Source organism: Elephantulus edwardii, unplaced genomic scaffold (genome assembly GCF_000299155.1).
Source record: "Elephantulus edwardii isolate Elephantulus edwardi_28Jun2011 unplaced genomic scaffold, EleEdw1.0 scaffold00044, whole genome shotgun sequence".
NCBI lineage: Eukaryota > Metazoa > Chordata > Mammalia > Macroscelidea > Macroscelididae > Elephantulus > Elephantulus edwardii.
Genome location: NW_006399794.1, coordinates 6601161 through 6624624, shown reverse-complemented (window position 1 = coordinate 6624624; position 23464 = coordinate 6601161).

Below are 23464 nucleotides of genomic sequence, written 5' to 3'. Positions count from 1 at the left end.
CCCGCCCCACCACACACACACACACACACTCCTCTTCCTGTCTATAGTTACTTCATCGAATCACCACATTGCTCAGGAAGCCTGAATGGCTATTTGATCCCTGTCACTCAAAGGGGAAAATCAAAGCTCAGACCACAGATGTGACCCTCCAAGGTTGCCCAACTGCAATCTCTGCAAGGTCAGGATTCTCTTTCTAGAACCTACCACACCTCTAAATGCAGCTCTAGAGTTTCTCCCAGGTTATGACCCCAGGAGTATGTGCAGCCAGAACCCATGTGATCCCCTCAGTGTTTTAGCCCCTGAGGCTTCCTTCTCCACCTTTCTCAAATGAGACAAAGAAGTTGGGCCCACGAAGTTAGTGCTGTCACCTTAACCACTCCTCATAACCACTTTTCTGAACTGGTTATGCCACATTTAATCCCAAGTGCAAGCAGAGAAGAAACGCTGTGCAGGAATAAATGGTTTCCAGAACCCAGGTGCTCTTCTCACCAGTTCAGCTACACACAGGGGTTGCAGGAGGGAGTAAGTGCAGCCACAGTTCTGCCTACAGGTTGCTCTTGGTTCTGTGAGAAAATGAACAGCAAAATGGTTCAACCCAGTGTGTTAAATGTTGTGACAGGTAAATGTGGAAGCCAGGGGAACACGTTGAGCTTGGAAGGAAAGCCCTGAGAGAAGAGCAGAGGGAGCAGGAGGCAAGAGGGGCAAGAGGAGGATAAGCAGAGTGAGAGCACAATCTTTCATAATACCTGAGTGAGAGACAGAAGACAAGAAGCTGACTGCTTGGGGCCTATCAACTGCCCCTTGAGTGTCTACAAGGTCCCTAGGAAGCCTTTCCCTGGCCTCACCTGACCTCACAGCCTGAGTCAACCACTGCACTTCCATCAAAGGAGAACTCACTCTGAGCTCTGCTTACAATAGAACTATCTCTGGAAGGACTGATGCAAATTATTTACTCCTAACAAAGAATTAGTAACAATCTAGTAACAATACTAGAGATATTGTAGCTGATGTTAGATGGATCTTGGCTGAAAGCAGGGAATACCAGAGGAATGTCTATCTGTGTTTCATTGACTATGCAAAGGCATTTGACTGTGTAGATCATAATAAACTGTGGCTGACTCTGAGAAGAATGGGAATCCCAGAACACTTGATCGTTCTAATGCGAAACTTATACTTGGACCAGGAGGCAGTCATCAGAACAGAGCAAGGGAACACTGCATGGTTCAAAATTGGGAAGGGCGTACACCAGGGATGCATCCTATCTCCATACCTTTTCAACCTATATGCAGAACAGATTATCCGGGAGGCTGGGCTCTATGAGGAGAATTGTGGCGTCAGGATTGGTGGACGATTTATCAACAATCTGCGTTATGCGGATGACACAACCCTGCTTGCTGAAACTGAGGACCTGAAGCGCCGGCTGCAGAGTGTCAAGGACTGCAGCCTACAATATGGATTGAGGCTCAATGTCAAGAAGACAAAGATTCTCACCACTGGACCAATTGGAAGCATCAGGATGGATGGTGAAGAGATTGAAATTGTACACAGCTTTAGTTTGCTTGGCTCCATAGTCAACAGTCTTGGCACCAGCAGCCAGGAAATTAAAAGGCGCATTGCCATGGGAAAGTCTGCTGTTAGGGACCTCTCCAAGGTGCTGAAGAGCAGTGGGGTCTCTCTGGAGACTAAGGTGCGTCTGATACAGGCTATGGTCTTCGCAATCACCTGTTATGCATCAGAGAGTTGGACAATGACCAAGGAGGATAGAAGGAGAATTGATGCCTTTGAGCTGTGGTGCTGGAGAAGAGTATTGAGAATACCATGGACTGCTAGGAAAACAAATAGATTTGTTCTGGAGAGGGTTAAACCGGGTGGCTCCTTGGAGGCAAGGATTCTGAGACTCTGTCTAACTTACTTTGGACATGTTGTGAGGAGAGACCGGTCCTTAGAGAGGGACATCATGCTTGGGAGGGTGGAGGGACGGCGCAGGAGAGGAAGGCCCTCTATGAGGTGGATTGATTCAGTGACTGGGATAATTGGGATGGGAGTGTCAGAGACAGTGCAATTGGCACAGGACAGAGCGGAGTTTAGGGCTGTTGTACATAGGGTCGCTATGAGTCGCAGGCGACTCGACAGCACATAACAGCAACAACAACAACAAAGAATTATTCACAAGCAATTCCCTCGGCTGGAACCTACTTCCAAGGCCTTAGAGTCGAGTGCTCAGCCTTCGACCTGCCCCTTTATCATCCAGTACGGAGCCAGATGTACTAGCCCTATGACTATGCTGGTACCCGAGGACAGATCTTGGGGGGTAGATGACTTGAGCGATCCCACAGCTAAGGCTCATAAATTGGCCTGGTGGCCTAAAACTCCCCATCAAGCCCCACAGGTCTTGAGCTGTTGGCAAGCTCACACTAGATCCTTCTGGAAAGGGTCCATCAGCCTGCCATCCCTTCACTTTGCAGCCAAAGGCCCTCCCATCCAGCCTCTTCATCCCTGAGGCTGACCTAGCTCTGTGACAATTCAGAACTTGTGCATTCAGTGGGAAGATTAGGCCTGATTAAGAAATTTGTGCTAACTAGCTGTGCTTAATTGGATTTCAAGAAGGACACAAAATGGGCTGCTTGACATTCCAGGGTCCTCAGCAAAGTCCTGGGGCCTCCCTGGCTCCTCTCTGCAAAGCCTGCCATAGCCACAGCCTCTTTGCCCCTGTGCCCCCCGCCCTCTGTGCCCCAGCCTTCAGCCTCTCAGCCTAGTAACGGAGAAGTTATCCGCCTAATCAGACTAATTAGCACCAGGGACACAAAGTCATAATCTACAAAGAATGCAAATGCCAGTTTTACAAAATGGAAACGCCATATGTGCAGTAATTAGCAAACCACGGGCACATTTTATAAATCATATTTATTAGTTTGTAAACAAATCAAGCTCTAAATGAAATGAAAGATGCCATTAACTGAGCCTGCAGCAGTGGCAGGGCTGAGTGGGCCTAGGAACGGGGGTCCGAGGGTACATGGCAGAGACTGTTCCAGGTTCCTGGCGTGGGAACCCACCAAACCCCATGTAGTGTCCTCATGACCCTGGGTCAGGGGAGGCAGGGTCTGGGCCTTAGCTGCCTAAGATCCATGGCCCACTTGTCCTCCCACCAGAGCCTTCCTATATGCTGCACGCCAGTACAACATCCAGATTGGCTCCAATTTGAACAAGTGATTGGTTCTCATTTAAAGAAAGACAGTACATTTCAATTCAGTACCCGGTACCTCTTTCCTTAATTTTGGAACCAGGGACCTCATTGTCCACTGATATAGCTCTTAGCCTTAGAGAAAGTGAAGAAAATGTCTCAATGGAGGGAACTTCATGCAACGACTATGCCTGTTCTCCTGCTTCCTGCCTCTGCTATTCTCTGAGGAAAGCTTTGGAGAGAAATTGCTTCTCTCCTGTGCTGCATTAATGCGCTTCCCGATCAATCCAGCTAAGGACAAGCCTCACACTGAGACCTCTACAGGGTTCCACAAGTGATGAAATGGCAATAACAAGGATAAGTCTTAGTTTCCCAGACATGCTGGATCATGTGAACTCTTCCATACGGTGGACTGGTGCTCTCCTCAGCAGATTACACTATTCCCTTCTTTGGTGAACTGTTTCTGTGCTCCTTTGGGGGACACCTCTCTCTGACCCATGGGGCCCTAGTGAGGCTGTCAGTCCAGATGCCCTGGCATGTTTCCCTGAGGTAACACACTCATAGGTTCATCTTGGGCATGGTGGTGTAAGTTCAATCCATCAGACTCCTTATCCAGATTTTCTGAATAGACATGGGAGTAGGCACTGTCCAATCCAGGATGGTGCTATCAGTTAACATTTTGATCATCTGGTCTGTTCCACAGAGGGAATGATGATGATAAATTATGTAAAGAAAAACTCCAAAGTGCATAGGCAGAGTGAGAAACCATTATTTATACCTCTAGGAATCAAGAATAAAATAAAAAATTTCAGTGATGAGTGGAACTAAAGTAATAAATCTCTGAGTTCAGGGTCTGGAATCAAGAAATGCAGTTAAGAGTTTAACTCCTATAGGACTTGAAACTGAACTTGTAGGTTAAAGGGGACTACAGGGATTCTAAATGGACAGAGGTAGGACGTGGGGAAGGTGGTAAAGATGAAGTGTTGAGATCAGACCTGAAGGTAAACTAGCTGCAGATTCTGTGATGAGGAACCATCCCCACTACATCCAAGGGGAATGAATTACAAACTACTCAGAATGAAAACAGTTAAGCCCTTGGCTGCTAATCAAACTGCTGGTGTTTTGTGTCCATCCAGCTGCTCCTAGGGAGAAAGACCTGGCCATCTGCGCGGGGTGCTTACAGCCAGAAGAGCCCTGTGAGGCAGTTCTGCTCTGTCACATGGGATCACTTAGGGTGAGAACTGTCTCACCAGCACACAACAGCAATAACGATATTATTAGACTGGGTTTGGCAGTTACAAAGAGGTGAAAACAGAGAGCAGAGAGAGAGAAATAAAGGAGGAGAAAGAGAAGAAGAAAGAGAGAGGGAAACCACATAAAATGAGCCTGAAAAGTAATATTCCAAAAGGAATTCATGATTAGGTATTATTTGTATGACAATAGTCCAGAATAAGAGGTGCACAGCAAAGTGGACTGGGAGGGGGGTGAGGGAAAGAGGGAGGAAAATGATGCACCAATGAATGGATTTTCTTTTTAAAGTCAAATTGAGGGTGTGTGTAAGGAGGAACATGTGCAACAATTAATAAATGAAAATCTAACTTTTCTATAAACTTTGTTAAAATCACAAAGTAATATCCCAAGTTATATAAAGGGACTTATAAAAAGAGATTTGTGGGGGGGGGAATATAAATAAAAAATTTTGGTTTAGACCAAAATTCACTCTGCTATTGGATATCTTCAAGTCCATTCCAATTCTTAGCCATTCTGTGTGTAACAGAACAAAACATTGTCTGGCCTGCATCGTTTTCATAATTGCTGTGGTATTTGAGACCATCCTTGAAGTCATTATGTCAAGCCATCTCATTGAGAGTCTTCCCCTTTTTACTAGCCTTTGGCTTTACCAAGCATGATGGCACCTCTTGATAACATGATAGATAGCATGTCCAAAGTTCATCAGACAAAATCTTTTCATCTTCCCTTCTAAGAAGCATTCTGATTGTGCTTTATCCAAGACAGATTTGATCTTCATCAATGTTTCAAGTTCTCTTCACTTGCAGCCAGCCCGTTCTTCATTAGTCTTCTTCCAGTTTTAACACTGCATTCTTTCTCATGTAGTATAGTTTCTCAGGTTATTTGTTCAGCTACAGAGTATACTCATTATACAATTAAAATTCACTCTGGGTAAAATTAATTTGATAAAAGAGTCTGACAAACACTAAAGTATGTTTAGAAACACAACAAGTGAGATTTTCATGGAAAAAAATTATCATAGAAAAGCAAGTATAAATAACATCAGAACCATCTGAAATAGGAGAAAATAAAGATATGGTCATTGAATTAACTGTTCAATGCATGGAATAAACTCCGTACTTGTCATGTTAAAGCAGAAGCAGAGAATGCAGGCAGAAGCTAGAACTAGATAATGCCCCTCAAAATGCATCACATAGAAGCAGGTTTTTTAATGCATATAAAAGCAATTAGAAACATGCATCTAATAAAAAATTCTGTAACAAAGGAGCTGAAAGAAGTAATGTTGTTGTTGTTTACCATTAAGTCAGAACCACCCATAGCTGATCCTCTAGCGGGTTTTCAGAAGCAGTTAAAAGCATGGGAGGAGGTGGTCCATCCTCCTGTGGAGCAGCTAGTGGATTCAAACCCTGTGCCCTCAGGATTGCATCACAGCTTCTTGCCACTAGGCCACCACAGCTTCCTAAATAAGTACTAGAGAAGCAATATTTAAAGGGATAATTGTCAACTTAGTTGTTATATGCTCTTGAATCAGTTCAAATTCATAGGGATCCTATGTACAACAGAATGAATCTGCATGATGTTCTGCCACCCTCAGAATCTGCTGGGCTTAAGATCATTGCTTCAGGCACTGTGTTAATACATCTAGCCTGATGTCCTTCTCCCAGGACTGGTGCTTCCTGTGAACATGCCCAAAATATGTAAGGCAAAAATCTCATCATAATTACCTCCAAGGAGTACTGTGGTTATACTTCTCTGAAATATATTTGCTTATTTTTTCCACGAGACATGCTTGTTTGTTCTATATTCAACAGATAGGAAAGGGAATAAAAAGAGATCAAATTGGGTATTAGAAGAAATGAAAATTTGCTGTAGAACATAGAAAAGCCAAAATGAAAGGAAGAAGAGAGCTTTGAAATGAGAAGACTTCAAAGAGCAGCTCAAGAAGACAAAGCAAAATATAATAATGAAATGTGCAAAGACTTGGAATTTAGAAGGCTATTGGGGAAGAGTATGCTTGACATTTCTCAAGCTGAAAGAAAGAACAAATTCAAATCTCAGGTTGCAATAATGAAGGATGCTATGGACAAAATGTCAAATAATGCAGGAAGTATCGAAAGGTGAAAGGAATAGAGAATCACTGAACCAAAAATAATTGGCTGACATTAAATCACTTCAGGAAGTAGGATATGATCAAAAGTCAACATCACTGAAGGAAGAAGTGCAATCTACAATGACAAAAAAGAAGTTTCCAGGAATTAACAGCATATCAGTTCAGATACTTTGGTAAACAGATGCAGCCCTTGACATGCTTATTTGTCTATGATAAGAAATTTGGAAGACAGCTACCTGGCTTTCTGACTGGGAGAGATCTTTGGGGTTTTTTTTTTTCTATTAAAATGATTTAACACAATGTGAAATATGCCATGACATCATTACTATTGCACACAAGTAAAATCTTGCTAAATATAATAGGGAAAAAATGGCTAGATTGGAACATCTACAAGAAACTACCTGAAATTCAGGCTGACTTCTGATGGGGCTGTGAAATAAGGGACGTTTTTGTTGGTGTCAGATAGATCTTGGTTGAAAGCAGAGAATACCAGAAATGGTGTTTACTTGTGCTATTGACTGTGCAAAGGTATTAACAGTGCAGATAATAATAAACCATGAATAGCACTGAGAAGAATGTGAATTCCAGAACACTTAGCTGTGCTCTTAAGGAAATTGTGCACAGAAAAAGCAGCACCCATAACAACAGAATAAAGAGATAGTACAAGCTTTAGAATCTAGAAAGGCTTGCCTTATGGTTGTGTTCTTTCCCCACACTTAATAACTATCTATGGTTTAGAGGGTAAGGAGTTGCACTGCCAACACACCAGCTGTTCCATGGGAGACTCTCCTCCGCGTGATTTACAGTCTCTAAAAACCCGCAGGAGGGTCAGCCATGAGTCGGGTCCAACTGGATGGCAATGAATAGGAGAGTGGGCAAATAATTCTAGAATCTGAACTATATGAAGAAGAATGTGGCATCAGGATTGGAGGAAGATTCATCAACATTTTGGGTGTGGAGGTGACACTAGTTTACTTGCAGAAAATGATAAAGATTTGAAGTACTTATTGATGAAACCCAAAGCCTTCAGCATGGATTCCAGTATAAAGAAAATATAAATACTCACCCTTGGGCTAGTAAACAATATAATGATAAATGGAGAAAAGTTTGAAGTTGTCGAGGATTTAATTTTGCTTGAATCCACAATCAACACCCATAGAAGCAGCAGTTAAGAAATAAAATGACATATTGCATTAGGTAAATATGCTGTCAAGGACCTCTTTAAAATGCTAAAGAGTGCGCAAAGGATGACACGCAAATTCGTGAAGCATTCCATATTTTCGACCCTGAAATTAACCAGTCTGTAACGAAGGCTAACTCCTTTCACCTAAAATTTCGTCTTTGGATACAAAGCTAAGTGGATAGTCCGTACGGAGGGACTGTTTAAAAAGAGGCAGGGAGAAGAAAAGAAAAAAAATGCTAAAGAGTAAGATGTCAGTTTAAAGACTAAGATGCACCTGATCCAAGATGTATTTCAACAAGCATGTGAAAGCTGGACAATGAATAAGGAAGACCAGAAAATTTAGGTAGTGAGTAATTATGAAGAATTTCCAGGTTTGAAGAAGAGTACATGTTTAGATTTTAAAATCTACCCACAAACTTGCACCAAACAAAAATTAAAAATGCTTGTGTTGAGTTAATTTCAACTCATGATTCCCCTCTTGAACAAGGTAGAATTGCCTCACTGGATCTAAGGCTGAGAATCTGTATGGAAGCCAACTGTCATATTTTTCCTCAGTGAAGTGGCTGTAAGTTAGAACCATTGACCTTTTAGGTTAATAACTGAGCACTTTAAGCATGAAGCACCAAGGCAGTTAAATTGGACAAGATTGAAACTTTTAGTCACCCAGTGTGCTTTTTCCCAACTGAGGCCACTCAAGACAAGCTCTCTAAATGTTTTCAGCTGCCATACTGTAAACTAGCATACTTTTTTTGCAGTGTATTTAGAGGTGGGGGTTTTTTTTGTACTTTTGTGCTTTCGTTCCTTCAGTAATTTTATTATTTTAAATCCTCCCCCTCCTAAGAGCAAGAAATCTGTTATGCTTCAGAGAAAAAAAATACATGTTAGATAAACTTTGCTAAGACATGAGTTACGGTACTGTTGACCATGAGTTGAGTGTTAATGAAACAACAGTACAAAAATTAAACAAGGTGTCTTTAAACAGAAACAACCTAAAACAAGGCTATTTATTGATTAGTGATGGTGGTGTATGCTGTCAAGTCAAAACCGTCCCATAGCTGACTCTTCAGTGGATTTTCAGAGGCGATAAATTGCATAGGAGGAGATTGCCCATACTTCTCCCATAGTGAATCCATATGGTGGATTCAAACCGCTTGCCTTTGGGATCGCAGTACCAGTATACCAGTAGCCATCAGAGTTTTTTTGTATTATGCATTGATTGATTGATTATTGTTGTGTACTGTAGAGATGGAACCAATTCATAGCTGACCCTCTGGTGGGTTTTCAGAGACAGTTGATCTCACTGGAGGAGATTGTCCATCCTTCTCCATGGAACAGCTAGCTGGTGGCCTCAAATTGCATGCCTTCAGGATTGCACTGCAGCTTATTACCACTGGGCCACCAGAGCTCCCTAGGGATTGATTAGTGTATGAAAAAATAACGTGAGTAGAGGCTTATAGAAACCTAGTTCTGGGCTTCCTGTAGGATTTGTAGCACTCCTCTAGGAATACTATTTCTTCTAGGTTTTTACTATTTTCTGTTTGTGGTGACTTTATAGACAATAACTACCATAAATAATGAGAATCAATTGTGAAGTAAAAGATATTTTTAATGCCAAAAATAGAGACTTAAGGAAGGTGATAACTTATTGACAAAAGAACTAATTTGGTAGAAGGCTAGAACTTTTCCCATAGGTTCTGACTTAACCTCTGTCTTCTTAGAAATTTAGCATTTAAAGTGACAGAACTATTAAGAAATATTGACATGGTATATTGGGCAAAATAAACAGCACAAAATAAAGACTTGTGGAAGAAATTGACAAACCTATGTCAAAATGGAAAAATCAAGCACTGCTTATTCAGAAACTTCTTGAAAAGATAAAACTCTTAAAACAAACAAACAAACAAATATACACAACTCCCCCTGAACAAACCAAACTGATTGCTGTTGGGTCAGAATCAACTTTTAAGTGACCCTCCAGTGATTTTTCCTGACACAGCAAATTTAATGAGAGATGATTGTCCCTCTTTCTCCTTTGACACAACCCAAACCTCTTGACTTTAGGTTGGCAACACAACTAAGGACATATGTAGTTGAATATCTATGATTGAATTGCCCAAATAATAACAGTTGTTAATATACATGCATAAAGCCCTGAACCCAATGAGTTACATGTTGGGCTGTTAACCAAAAAGTTTGTGGTTCAAATCTACCAGTCACTCCATGGGAGATAGATAAAGCTAGCTACTTTGATTAAGATTACAGACTCAGAAACCTAATGGAGAGTGACCATGTGTTGAAACAGACACAGTGGTAATGGGTTTGGTTTTGTTGGTTTTATCTTGAGATATACATGACCATTAACAAAAATTGACTATATAGGTCACAAAGGCAGTTTAAAACATTAAAAAAATTGTATCATTAATGGCACATTATACAATTCTAGTCTAAAATTAGAAAACAATAAAAAATTAGACCCCTATATTCTGTTAGATATGTAAGAGGATAAAGATCATACACATATTTAAAAAATAAAGTTAACATCTGTGTATTTCAAGACTCTCAAAAACCTTATTAATGTTAATTCTCAGTTGTATTTTCTTCTCTTCCTCCGAGGGAACCAATACCTTGACTTCATTGCATTTTCTTATTTGTTTGACTATATATATATATTTAATAATATTTTGGCTGTTTTTAATCTCTATACCAACAAAGTCATGTTGTATATACTGTCTTGGATTTTCCACTCAATACAATGTTTGTAAGAGTCATTGATGTTGATAATGGGAGAAATAAATGACTGAAGATGATCAGGGATTCCATTCTCACTCTAGTCTCAAATATCCCTGTATGTCATCTGGTGTCTGATCATCTACTAGCCAAAAGGAAAATAGAGGCAAATTATACATGGCCCAAGCGATCAAGATAATCACATCTGTTTGTGGGAAAGGGTAATTATGACACAGCGTGATGTATGCTACAGGAGAATAGAGCAAAGATACCTTCTAAACACTGGGGGGAAAGAGAGACTTCTCAGACAAGGTGTCATTTGAGATGACTCTTGAAATGAGTTGAAATTGGCAGGTATTGGCATTATTTGAGCACCAAGTGTAAATATTTCAATCACTGCCTTAATCAAGATTCAGCCTACTTGTGAAAAGTCATATGTTTGAGCTCAGGCATGGCTGGATCCAGAAACTTAATTAACTGCCAAGGATTTACTTCTTTCTACATCTTTCAGATAAGCATTCTCTGTATAATGAGTTAGATAGTTCTCACTTCTAGCCGGAGTAGCATTAGAAAACAGAGATGGTCATAAAGCTGAGCAAAAAAATCCAAGAAAAGAGTCTACCTGGCTCACAAGAGTCTTGCTTGCATTTCTACACTGTACCTGGTAGGATGAAGTGTTCTTCTTTGTCCAGACCTGTAGATTATATTATAGACCTATAGATTAGATTATATACTAATCTTCATTCAAACCACATGGGGAGAAATGTTCTTTTCCTCAAAGTGAGAAAAGCCTAAGAAGCTAAAGATACCTTGGGTCTGCCCCCTGCCCCCAGTTACTTTGGTAATACTGGAGGCTATGGTGACAGGGAATATATTCAAAGGATCTAGGAAGGTAATGGGAGTGCCAAGCATGTGAATTACCAAGTTATATTTTTATCTTAATCAAGAAAACAAAAATCTACTATTGGGCCAATAGGCAACATCATGATAGTGAAAAGATTGAAATTGTCAGTGATTTAATCTTGCATGGTACCAGCATCAGGAAATCTGGTGACATATAGCATTGGGAAAGTCTATTGTCAGGAACCTCTCCAAAGTCCTGAAGAGCAATGCCAGCTGAGAGAGAAATGGGCACCTGATTTAAGCCATAATCTTTCCAATCACTTGCTATGCATCTGAGAGCTGGACAATGAATAAAGATGAGAGGAGAAGGGTATAGGTCTTTCAGTTGTGGTGCTGGAGAAGAGTAGTGAATGAGCCTCTTGGACTGTCAAAAGAACAAACAAGTATGTCTTGGAGAAAGTGCAACCAGAGTGTCTCTTGGAGGCAAGGATGGTGAAGCTTCATCTCACATACTTTGGGCATGTTGTTAAGAGAGGCTATTCATTGGAAAGAGAGATCATACTTGGAAAGGTGGAGGGTCAGCAAAAGAGAGCAAGACCCCCAACAAGATGGATTGACACAGTGACAGCAGCAATCGGCTCAGGCGTGTCAGGGATGATAAGGATGGCACAGGGCTCAGATAACAATGTATAGGATTGCTATGAATCTTACATGACAGCACTTAATAACAACAATATTTTTATTTTTCACCTAATAGGAGCTTTACAAGGACTGAAATAGAGGGCAAAGAGGTCAAATACTTAGTTTAGAAGGATCCTTTTGGGGCCTGTGGGAAGGATAAACTGAAGTGAAAAGAATATTCTAATAATCTTGGTGAGGTGCTTGGCATAATGTAGAGTCCTCATTCCAGACTAGAATAATGAGGGTTTGTACAATAGGAACTAAAATAGGAAAAAAATTATATGCTAGGAAGTAATACTATAAAATGGAGTGTAAAGGATGAGAAGAAACTTCTCCTGGTTCTCAGGGGCAGGAGGGTGATTGGCACCCAGGTAGGGATCATGATTTTGGTGGACTCATCATTTTATGATGTCTGTGACTTTGCTCCTCTCCCTAACTTTTACCAAAGTGTCAGATACACACTGCTGTCATCAGAGGCTGTCAAGTCAATCCCTATGCCAACTCCATTTAATGGAGTAGAACTGCCTTACTGTGTTTCTTTGATTATAAGCTCTGGTGGTCTAGTGTTAAGAATCTGCACTGCAATCTTGATGGCACATAGTTCAAATCTACTAGCTGCTCCTTGAGAGAATCTCTTCCCATGTGATTATTATCTCTGAAAACCTGCTGGAGGGTCAACTATAGGTTGGTTCCAACTCAATGTATAAAACAACAACAACAACAACAATTTTTACAAAAATAGACCTGCTCATCACTACAGTGTGGGTTCAAAGAGCCACCAGCCTTTCAGTTAGCAGCCGAGTACTAAATCACTGCACTGTTAGGACTTCAGGACATGCACAATTGTTGGTAGGTGCCAATGAGTCAAGCATAACTCATACCAACCCCTTGATTAGCCATTCTGAAATCTGCCTTGTCCTATGCTATGCATATGCACTAGGTTCTTGAAAAATTATTATGAGTAGCTTAATTTGGGATTCAAGTGTTTTTAGGTGCCGTTGAGTTGAGCATGACTCTTAGTGACCTTATGAACAAAAGATCTGAATCTTGTTCTATTCTCCTCACACTTCCTGACACAAGAGCACAAGAGCCCATGGCAGTAGTCATCAATCCACCTAGTTGAGGGCCTCCCTCTCCTTTTGTCGACCTTCTAACCTTTCCAGTATCATGTCCTTCTCTAAGGAATAGCACCTCCTAGCAATAATGTCCAAATATTCAAGGCGAAGCCTCATCATTCTTGCTTCCAGAGAACACTCTGGATGCACCGTCTTCGAGACTATCGGTTTGTTCTCTTGGCTGTCAATGGGATGCTCAGTGCTCTTCTCGAACACACAGCTCAAAGGCATCAATTCTTTTTTTGTCATCCTTATTACCCAGCTCTTGGATGCACAGCTAGTAATCAGAAAGACTATGGCCTGAATCAGACACACCTTAGTCTTTAAACTGACATCACTACTCCTCAATGATTTGGAAAGGTCCCTAACAGCAGGTTTCCCCAGTGCAATGCATCTCCTTATTTCCTGACTGCTGGAACCAAGGGTGTTAATTGTGGTTCCAAGAAAAATGAAGTTATTGACAGTTTTAATCTCCTCTTCATCCATCATGCTGCTGCCTATTGGTCCAGTGGTAAGAATATTCATTTTCTTGACACTGAGATGCAATCCATACCGAAGGCTGCAAAACTTGATCTTCTGCAACAAGTGCTTCAAGGCCCCCTCAATTTCAGCAAGCAAGATAATGTCATCTTCATAAAGCAAGAAAATAAATTTGGCGGCCTAGTGACAAGAAGCTGCACTGCAATCCCAGAAGCACTCAGTTCAAGTCCACCAGCTGCTCTGTGGGAGAAAAATGAGCAATCTCCTCCCATGACATTAACTGCCTCTGAAAATCCACTGGAGGGTCAGCTATAGGTTGGTTCCAACTATAAAAACTGCAGAACGTGCTTCGGTTTGTAAGTCTTTTTTGGACTTGTTTGTCAAATCCTTGAGAGCCCATTGAGGAAGGCTGCACTAAATCAATCTCTCTCTCTCTGTCTCTCTCTCTGTTTGTCTCTCTGTCTCTCTCTCTCTCTGTGTCTGTAGGGGATGGGTTTTCCACCCACTCCTTGTCCTTGGCCTCCTTATCTCTGTTAAGCAGGCTTACATTACAAGACAAGGCATTGACATGGCCAGAATCAGAGTAAGCTATTCCTTTCCTGATACCTAGCCTGGTCTGAAAGAATGTCCTGGAACATTTAGTCCCCTTACTCTTCCATGTTCGTACCAAGCCTGCCAGAGAAAACCCTGGGGAGGCTAGAAGGCATGAATCTATATCTTTCCCCAAGCCACAGATTTTTCTAGCTTTGTCGAGGCCATAATTCAAGGAGAAATCCAGTCACAGATGAGTGTTCTAGGGCACAAGCCATGGTATTTTTAGTTGTCTCATACGCATGTGAAAGTTAGTGTATAAAGAAGACTGAAGAATTGGCATCTTTGCATTGAGGTTTTGGTGAAGAACATTGAATATCTCATGAACTAGCCAAAGAACAGACGAGTCTGTTTTAGAAGAAATGCATCCAGAGTGCTCCTGAGAAGCACAGATGGTGAGACTCGCTTTTATATACTGTGGGCATTTTATCAGCAGGACCAGTCCCTGGAAAAAGGACATCATGTTTCGCGAAGTCTGTGAAGATGAGGAAGACACAGTGACCACAGTAATAAGATTAAACACAGGAGAGATTTTGAGGATGGCATAGGACTGGCCGAGTTTCATTCTACACAGGGACACTATGAATCAGAGCTGGCTCAAGAGCATCCAACAGCAAATAGTGTTCTAGGTGCTGTACTACGCTTTCTTCCATTCACCTTATAATGCTTTACCAGACAGGTTATAGTATTACTCCCATTTTACTGATGAGAGAAGTAGGACTAGAGAATATACATTTTTGACTGTAGGCCATGTGATGAAAGGAAACATGAGGAAATTGATACCCAGAGAGGCTAATTGAATGACTCAAGGCCATTCAAGTAGGGATTAAGTAGGGATTAATCTGGTCTAATCTGAACCTTGGGTGCAAGGACTATCATCAGGAGGCAAGTAGCCTTAAGCGGTTGGGTCACAGGACTCTTTGGTGTAGAAGCTGGACTCAGAGTGTCCTGGAACTCCTGTCAAAGTTGACCTGAAACCCGGAAACACAACAATCTCCCTTCAGCCCTTGGATCTTGGTTCAAACAGCCTCTAATGATGGGCAACAGAAGGCTGAAGGGGATGGAGGGAGGGAGGGAAGGAGAGTGTAGCTGGGGGTAGGGTAGTGCTGCTGCTTTATGAAGGACATTTTTCAATTGAGCCAGTAACTGGAGGCCCTGAGAGTGTGTTCTGTTTCAGCAACTCTATAGTCAGAGGATATGAACTGGCTGTGAGAAAGCCATCAGGGCTTGGCTATTCCCAAACTCTTAGAAGGCACAGCGCTAGATTTAATAAAAGGGGAAAATGGAACATTTTCATTAGCACCAAATTTTCCATTTAATTTGGACTTCTGCAAAATAAGTGGCCTAATTACTGCCATGATTTGAGCCTCTCAATTGGTTTCTCCTCTAAGAAGCTTCAGAAGCGCCACACTGGCTTCTGTTGGAACCCTTGGGTCACAGGAGGTGTGCACAGGCCTGCTGGGGCACCTCCCCTCACACAGCTCTTTCAGACCTCCTCTGCCTCAGCCTTCATCTCCCCACCCACCACAGCCGATGGAGAGGATATTGTTCTGGGACCTAAGGCTGCCTCTACACTGACCCTGACTGTATCTGAGTTCCTACCCGAGCCTTGCTTGTGTGTCAGCTCTGGGCCTGGGAATTTGAGGGAAATTGATAGCATCTTCCCTGCATTGCCTGGATTTTCCCTTTGAGGATACTCACCTCAAGAATCTGTTACTGGCCAAAAAAAAAAAAATATCTGTAGCCCAGCAGTCTCAGTGCATAAGCCACTTCTAAGGACCCTCTGGATCTTGGGGAGTTCCAAAAGGAGCAAATGAACCTCATTGCTCTGGTCCAAGGATGTTTGCTCTCCCACCCCTCCTCCACCCACCGCCCACCTCAGGTCTCTGCTTTTTCCTCTTCCCTCTGCGCTTGAAGAGAATCAGGGATTAAAGAAACAGAGCAAGAAATTGCCAAGAACTAGCCTAGCAGACAATCAGATAGAGTGGAGGGAAGGGGCCCTCCCCCCAAGAGGAGCTGGGATCATTTAGCTTGTGGGGGGTGGGGCCTGGCAAGGGGTGAACAGTCCAGAAATCCTAATGATCAAGGTCTAATTCTAATAATCTGGGTATATATGGGACTGAAGACTCTACCCCCTACCATCTCTGATCTAGACCCTGAGATCTATTTCCTCCCATAGGACCCATCTCCCAAATGGACCTCCTATATCTTATGAAAGGAAACCCTTTTCTGACCCATCTCAAAGTCAAACCCAGGAGCCTCAATACTCCCAAGCTTTCCTGTTTCCAGTTTCCAGTATCTGAACTCTGTTTGTTGGTGGTTTTTTAATTTTATTTTATTATTTTGTGTATGTGTGTACCATCAAATCGGATCTGATTGGTAAAGGAAGAGATTGCCCCTCCTTCTCCAGCAGAGCATCTGGTGGATTTGAACCACGTACCTCTGGGATTGCAGTGCAGCTTCTTGCCACTAGGCCACCAGAGCTCCCTTGAACTCTGTTTTAAGAAGCCCTGACGGCTCAGTGATTAAGCTGACAACTGACAGACTAGAAGTTCATCAGTTGCTCTGCTGGAAGAGAGAGGTAACAGTCTGCTTCTGTAAGAAATGTAGCCTTGGGAACTCTTTGGGATAGTTTTAACCTCATCTATATGAATCAGAATTGACTCAACAGCAATGAGTTTGATTTTTTAATTTGGATTCTCTTTTAGCCTCAGCTTGCCATTTCTGGCTCATTCCAAGGGAAAGAGAGGTTACTCCAAATTTTATCGAAAAGGAGTCTGAATAGACACCAAAAGAGACATTACAAAAATATTGGCATTTTGGTAAAATAAGGTAAAATGTTTTCTTGGAGAACCTAGTGTTCCTTTAGCCTTGTTGTTGTAGTTGTTGTATATTGTTATGGAGCGAGATTTAAACACTCAGCCAGTGTTGGAGATTACTGTTATTATGTGCTGTCGAGTCATTTGCGACTCGTAGGGACCCTATGTACAATAGCCCTGAAACCTGCTCTATACTGTGCCAACTTTACTGTCTCTGACACACCTACCCTACTATCCCAGTCACTGTATCAATCCATCTCATTCATGATCTCACTCTCTTTCTTCGTCTTTCCGCCCTTCCAAGCATGATGACTCTCTCCAAGGACTGGTCCCTCCTTGCAACACGCCCAAAGTATGTCAGACGAAGCCTCCAAGGAACAGCTTGTCTTCACCTTCTCTAGGATGAACCTGTTTATTATCCTGGAAATCCATGATATATCCAAAACTCTCCTCCAGCACCACAGCTCAAAGGCATCAATTCTCTTTCTATCATCCCTATTCATTGTCCAGCTCTCTGATGCATAGCAAGCAATTGCAAAGACTATGATCTGGATCAGGCACACCTTAGTCTCAAGACTGATGTTGTAGTTCTTCAGTACTCTTAAGAGCTCCCTGACAGGCCACTTTCACAATACAATTCGCCTTGACTTCCTGGCTGCTGATACCAAGAGTGTTGATTGTGGAGCCAAGCAAACTAAAGCTGTTAACAATCTCAATCTCTTCACCATCTATGATAATGCTGCCAACCAGCCCAGTGGTGAGAATCTTTATTTTCTTGATGTTCAGCTTCAATTTATATTGAAGTCTACAGTCCTTGAGTTTCTGCAGCAAGAACTTGAGATCCTCCTCAGTTTCAGCAAGCAGGCTTGTGTCATCTGCATAACATAGGTTGTTGATGAATCTTCCTCCAATCCTGATACCACATTTTCCCCCATAGAGCCTGGCCTCCCAGATGATCTGTTCTGCATATAGACTGAAAAGGTATGGAGACAAAAATACATCCCTGGTGTATAACCTTCCCAATTTTGAACCATAAAGTGTCTCCTTGCTCTGTTCTGATGACTGCCTCCTGGTCCAAGTATAGGCACAATCAAATTATTCTGGGTTTCCCATTCTTTTCAGAGTCAGCCACAGTTTGTTGTGATCCACCAACCTTTTATTATGAACAGGTCAAGAACGTCAGCTATTGCCCAAACTGTTCTGACCCTGAGGGGAAGCAAAGATTGGGTGTATATACTGAGGTTGTGCATGGGGATTACATGAAGTTCATTGTGGTTGGCAGTTGAGATTTTTTTCCCATTCGGGAGCTGTTATTGTTTCTGACTTCTCCTGAGTGTCCAGGCACCAGGCAGATACAGAATGTTGTCAGGGAGTGGTAATCAAGCTGGGCCATCATGTCTTAGGGAACATAAACCTTAGTAACACATATTATTGCCAAAATTATTGAAGCATACATTTCTTAAAGTGGCTGTCAGAACAAAATGGCTTCTCTGATTCAAAGGTATAAGACGGTGTCTCTAATGCTTAGCATTTAAGCTGCTGCTACAACACCATCAAGTCAGAACCTGTCTACAGCTGACCCTCCATCTTGATTGCATTTTTTGTCAATTTCTGACTGCCAAATTCGGCAAAAATCTTCCATTTCTTTCTCTTTGGCTTTAGAGGTTGGTGCTATTTGAATAATAGTCATGTTAACAGGTCTTCCTTGTATGTGTCCATATAGATAGTATCTTATCACTCTCAACATTGTACTTTAGGATAGAACTTAAAGTTGTTTTCTTAACTATGAATGCGACAGCATTCTTCTTGTGTTTTTCATTCCCAGTATAGTGTACCATGCGATTGTCAGATTCAAGATGGCCAAAGCCAGTCTGTCTCATCTCACTAATACCTAGAATGACAATGTTCATGGGTTCCGTTTCATGTTTTCATTTTTCACAACTCCTAGTTTTCCAGCATTTACATTTAATACATTCTGTATTTCAACTATTAAAGAATGTTTTCAGCTTTTTCTCCTCATTTTGACTGATTTTCAATCTGGGCTGTACCTCTAAAACCATAACTATCTGATTTCTCTATTATTCATAGGGTTTTTTAGAGGCCTGCTATTTAAGAAGTGGATGGCCAGTCCTCCTTCCTAGTCTCTTAATCTGGGAGCTCAAGTGAAACCTGTCCACCATGGGTGACCCTTCTGGCATTTAACATACTGGTAGCATAGCTTTCAGCATCACAGTAACCCACAAGTTACTTCAGAACCGCAAATGACAGACAAGTACTGCATTAGTAAAAATAATGATAAACAAGCAAAAATATAGATATTTAAGCTAGAACGTAATTAGCAATACCATTCTTCTAATATTCTCCAAATACAGCCAACTGACAGGTAAGTATTGTATCTCTAATCAGCAAATCAGGCATTCAAATATCATTTTGCAGGATCCAGTCTAGACCTGTAGTGTCAGGGCTGGATGACTCCCCTGGTGAGTGTTGAAGTGTTCTGGCTGAGATCCACAACAGACATGGCAGGCTAATGTCCTGGATGTGGATATTAAGGGTCACATGATGTCTCAGTTGGATCTCCAGTGCTCCACACCATTATCTGGGCTGATCCATATTTGTTACCATTCCCAGGAAAGGTCATCAAGAAGATGAAGAAAATTATAAAACAATATCATTAATATTACATGCAAGCAAAATATTGATCAAGATCATTTAACAACAGCTAAAATAGTATATAGGCAGAGAACTGACAGAAGTTCAAGCTGGCTTTAGAAGAGGCCATGGCACCAGGGCCACCATTGCTGATGTTTGGCTGAAAGCAGAGGATAACAGAAGAAAGTCTATTTGTGCTTTATTGACTATCCAAAGACATTTGAATGTGTAGATAATAGCAAATTATGGTTAACATTGAGAAGAATGACAATTCCAGAATGCTTAACTGTGCTCATGACAAACCTACACCTAGACCAAGAGGTTGTTGTTCAAATAGAACAAGGGAACACTATGTGGTTTAAAATTAAGAAAGGTGTATATAAGTGTTGGATCTTCTCTCCATTCCTATTCAAGCTTTATGCTGAGCAAATTATTTGTGAAAATGGACTCTATGAAAAAGAATGTAGCATCAGGGTCAGAGAAAAATTAATCAACAACCTACTTATGCAGATGACTCAACCTTGCTTGCTGAAAGTAAGGAAGACTTGAAGTGCTTGCTGAAGAAGACTAAAGACTATGGCCTTCAATATGGATTGCATCTCACCATCAAGAAAACAAAAATACTGACCACTGGACCAATAACCAACATCATGATATATGGAGTAAAGACTGAAACTGTCAATGACTTCATCTTAATTGGATCCACAATCAACACCCTTGGTATCAGCAGTCAGGAGATGAGGAAACATTGCACCAGAAAGGTCTGCAGTCAAGAACTTCTCCAAATTATTGAGGAGCAATGATGTCAGTATGAAGATTAAGGTGCACCTAATTCAGGCCATGGTCTTTTCAATCACTTGCTATGCATGTGAGAGCTGGATAATGAATAAGGATGACAGAAAGACACATTTATGCCTCTGATTTGTGGTATTGAAGAAGAATACTGAATGGACTACCAAAAGAGCAAGCACGTATGTCTTGGAGAAAATGCAAGCAGAATGCTCCTTGGAGGCAAAGATGGCAAAGCTTCATCTCATGTACTTTGGGTTCTTGGAGAAGGACATCATGCATGGAAAGGTGGAGGGTAAGTGAAAGCGACAAAGACCCTCAATGATGTGGATTGACACGGTGACTGCAGCAGTGGGCTCAAGTACGTCAGAGATAATGAGGATGGCACAGGATAGGGCAGGATTCAGACCTTTTCTTCATGGGATCACTATGAGTCATACTTGACTCAGGGCTGCCTAACAACTACAACAACAGCAACAAGAGGAATCTTAGAAGATCATTTTAGTGATCTGGAGTAGTTCTACTTTGCCCAGGAGGGCTTGCTGTGGGTCCATCTCAGCACACCCTGAAAACTCTGCACGTTTGAGGAGGAATGTAGGAGCTAACAAGCAATATAAGAACAACAGGTGTTAGAGGGACTGTCCCAGGTCTCGCTATCTTTACTCCACTGCCTCTGAAGACATAAGAAGCAGTGAGAACTCAGGGGCACCAAGCCACAGTTTGGGTAGGAGTTATGGAAGTGCTCAGGTCTGCTCCACCAACCCATTCTGTAAGGACTGGATAAGGAGGGGGGAGGCTGCAAAGACTGTCAGGACACTTGACAGAGGCTCCAAGGATCTCTGCCAACCATAGGCAGTGGAAATCATCAGGAAGCATGGGCCTTGCCCTGCCTGAGTTGACTGCCCCACGAGGCATTCTCAAGCCTGTGGGGCCCTGGCCTCAACTAGAATTACCCTCATTCCACTCCTACTCCAGCACCTACTGGCCAGGATAGAAACACTTGGCCAAATCCGTATAACCCTGTGGCCTAGTCGCTAACCCCAGCTCAGCCTCTTTGTTTCTGAGCCAGGCTCAGCCATCCAGTGGGAAAGCAGAGGCAATCCAAGGAGACATAAAGAAAGTTTAGAGACTTTTAATTTGCCAGTGCGGCTTCTCCGGCAGGCCAGCAGGTTGAGCATTTGTGGAGAAGGGCAGCTGCAATAAAGGCTTATTGTTTCTCCTCTGAGCCACCGCTTGGTGACTCCTTTCTTAAGTGAGACAAAGGGAGCCTAAGGCCTGCAGATGTCCCCAGGCCTGGGAGCTGGCCTACAATTAGCAAGTGTCCTCATAACCACACAGAGCGAGGTCCTGAGGTGAAGGAGGTCAGTTCCTCTTTCATCTGTGACTGCAACCACAGGACTCATACTCCAACACGAACTCCAGGACTAGGAGGCAAGACTCCAACAAAGAAGGGGGCCCCAAATCACACCACCCACAAGGCCAGAAGAACTGCAACAGAGATGGGTCCTGAGTTCAGATTTACCTGTAGGTAATAGGTGTCCTGGGAAAATCTTCCAATATCCAGAGAGTCGACCTGGACTGGGAGACACATGCCAATGCCCATTTACTCTGATTGGGGGCCCCCAAACAGCCCCTCTTGGCTCCATGTGAATCAGTAAGCTGTGATGACCTCTGTAGTGACACTCTGACCCTAAGGTCTCTGAAGCTGAGAGGCTACCTGGCACACTATATACACCTGCGAGTCAGAATACCCAGGCCCTGGGACTGGGGCTGAAAGATGGCACAATGTCCCTTTCTGGAAGCACCAGCTATCTTAGTCTTCCTTGGCATCATAGAAGGGAGTCTATTCATTCCACTTTGCCCTCACTCACCATAAGGCCTGAGTCTTGAGAGATGCATCTTGACAAGTGGTGACAACTGTAAAGTCCCTCCTCACTCCCGATCACTCTTTCTGGGAACTCTCCCTGTCTTTCTGCCTGATGTTTTAATGGACTTGAAGACATGGTACAGACAGCTGCTGAAATAATGGCATTTTATAAGGCTGCTTGCAAAAAGTGTAAGGTCACCATGTACAGTTGTGTAGGTTGTTCACTGTACAATGATTAATGGGGCAAATGATGGCTGAAGTCCAGACTTTATTCTGCTCACCAGTCTACAGGATTGACAAGGTTTCCCCTGTGTGAAGGAAAGGGTTGTTGTTGTTGTTGTTGTTGTTAAGTGCCGTCAGTCGCAGGCGACTTATAGCAACCCTATGAAGGAGAGTCCTCGACACTTGGGTGCCTTTCATCCTCTCTCCAGGTTCATAGGGTTTCCGGAGGCAAGCTATTATGGACGTGGATGCCACTCCTCCTTGAAGGAAAGGGTATCTTTTTCTAATTTTAATATACAGAAAGGAACTATAAGACTAGTGGAGAGCCGAAAGGGAAGGAAGGGGCATTTTTAACCAACGGACAGTCATCTGGCCCAGGAGGGCTGGTCTTTCCACTATTAGGTTCTTTCCTTTCCAGGACACTCTGATCAAAAGTCACATTTCAGAAGCCGTGTGATAGTCACAGATTGACCTTAAATGTCTATAGGTTGGTGCCCATAATCCTCCGTTCCAAGTACTCAGGCCCCTTTCTGGGATTGACAGCAAAAACAGGTGCCTGTGACTTTCACGCCTGCATAGGAGGCTTCAGGCCCATTGCGCATGGAGCAGCTACCCAGGCCTTCCCACCTCCCAATGCCTCTCCTCCTTGGGTAATTGGATTGGGGAAAGGGAGTATTATTTATTAGTGGTGAGGACCTGTTCCTCTCAGGCCCACCCACCCTCCCTTTTTCTTTGCCTTTCCAAAGAACAAAGATTGGGGCTGAAATAAATTTGATAATAACCAATAAGGACCCCAGAGAAAATAAAGCAGCTTTTATTAAACTTCTTCCAAGACCTTTTGTGCTGAGCCTCTGCAGGCGTTCTCCGTGGAGCCTTTGCAACCTTGGCGCCGTGCCCAGCAGGCTCTGGGAGCCCCGACTTCGGCCCTCACGGCCACTCCTGCAAATACTCTG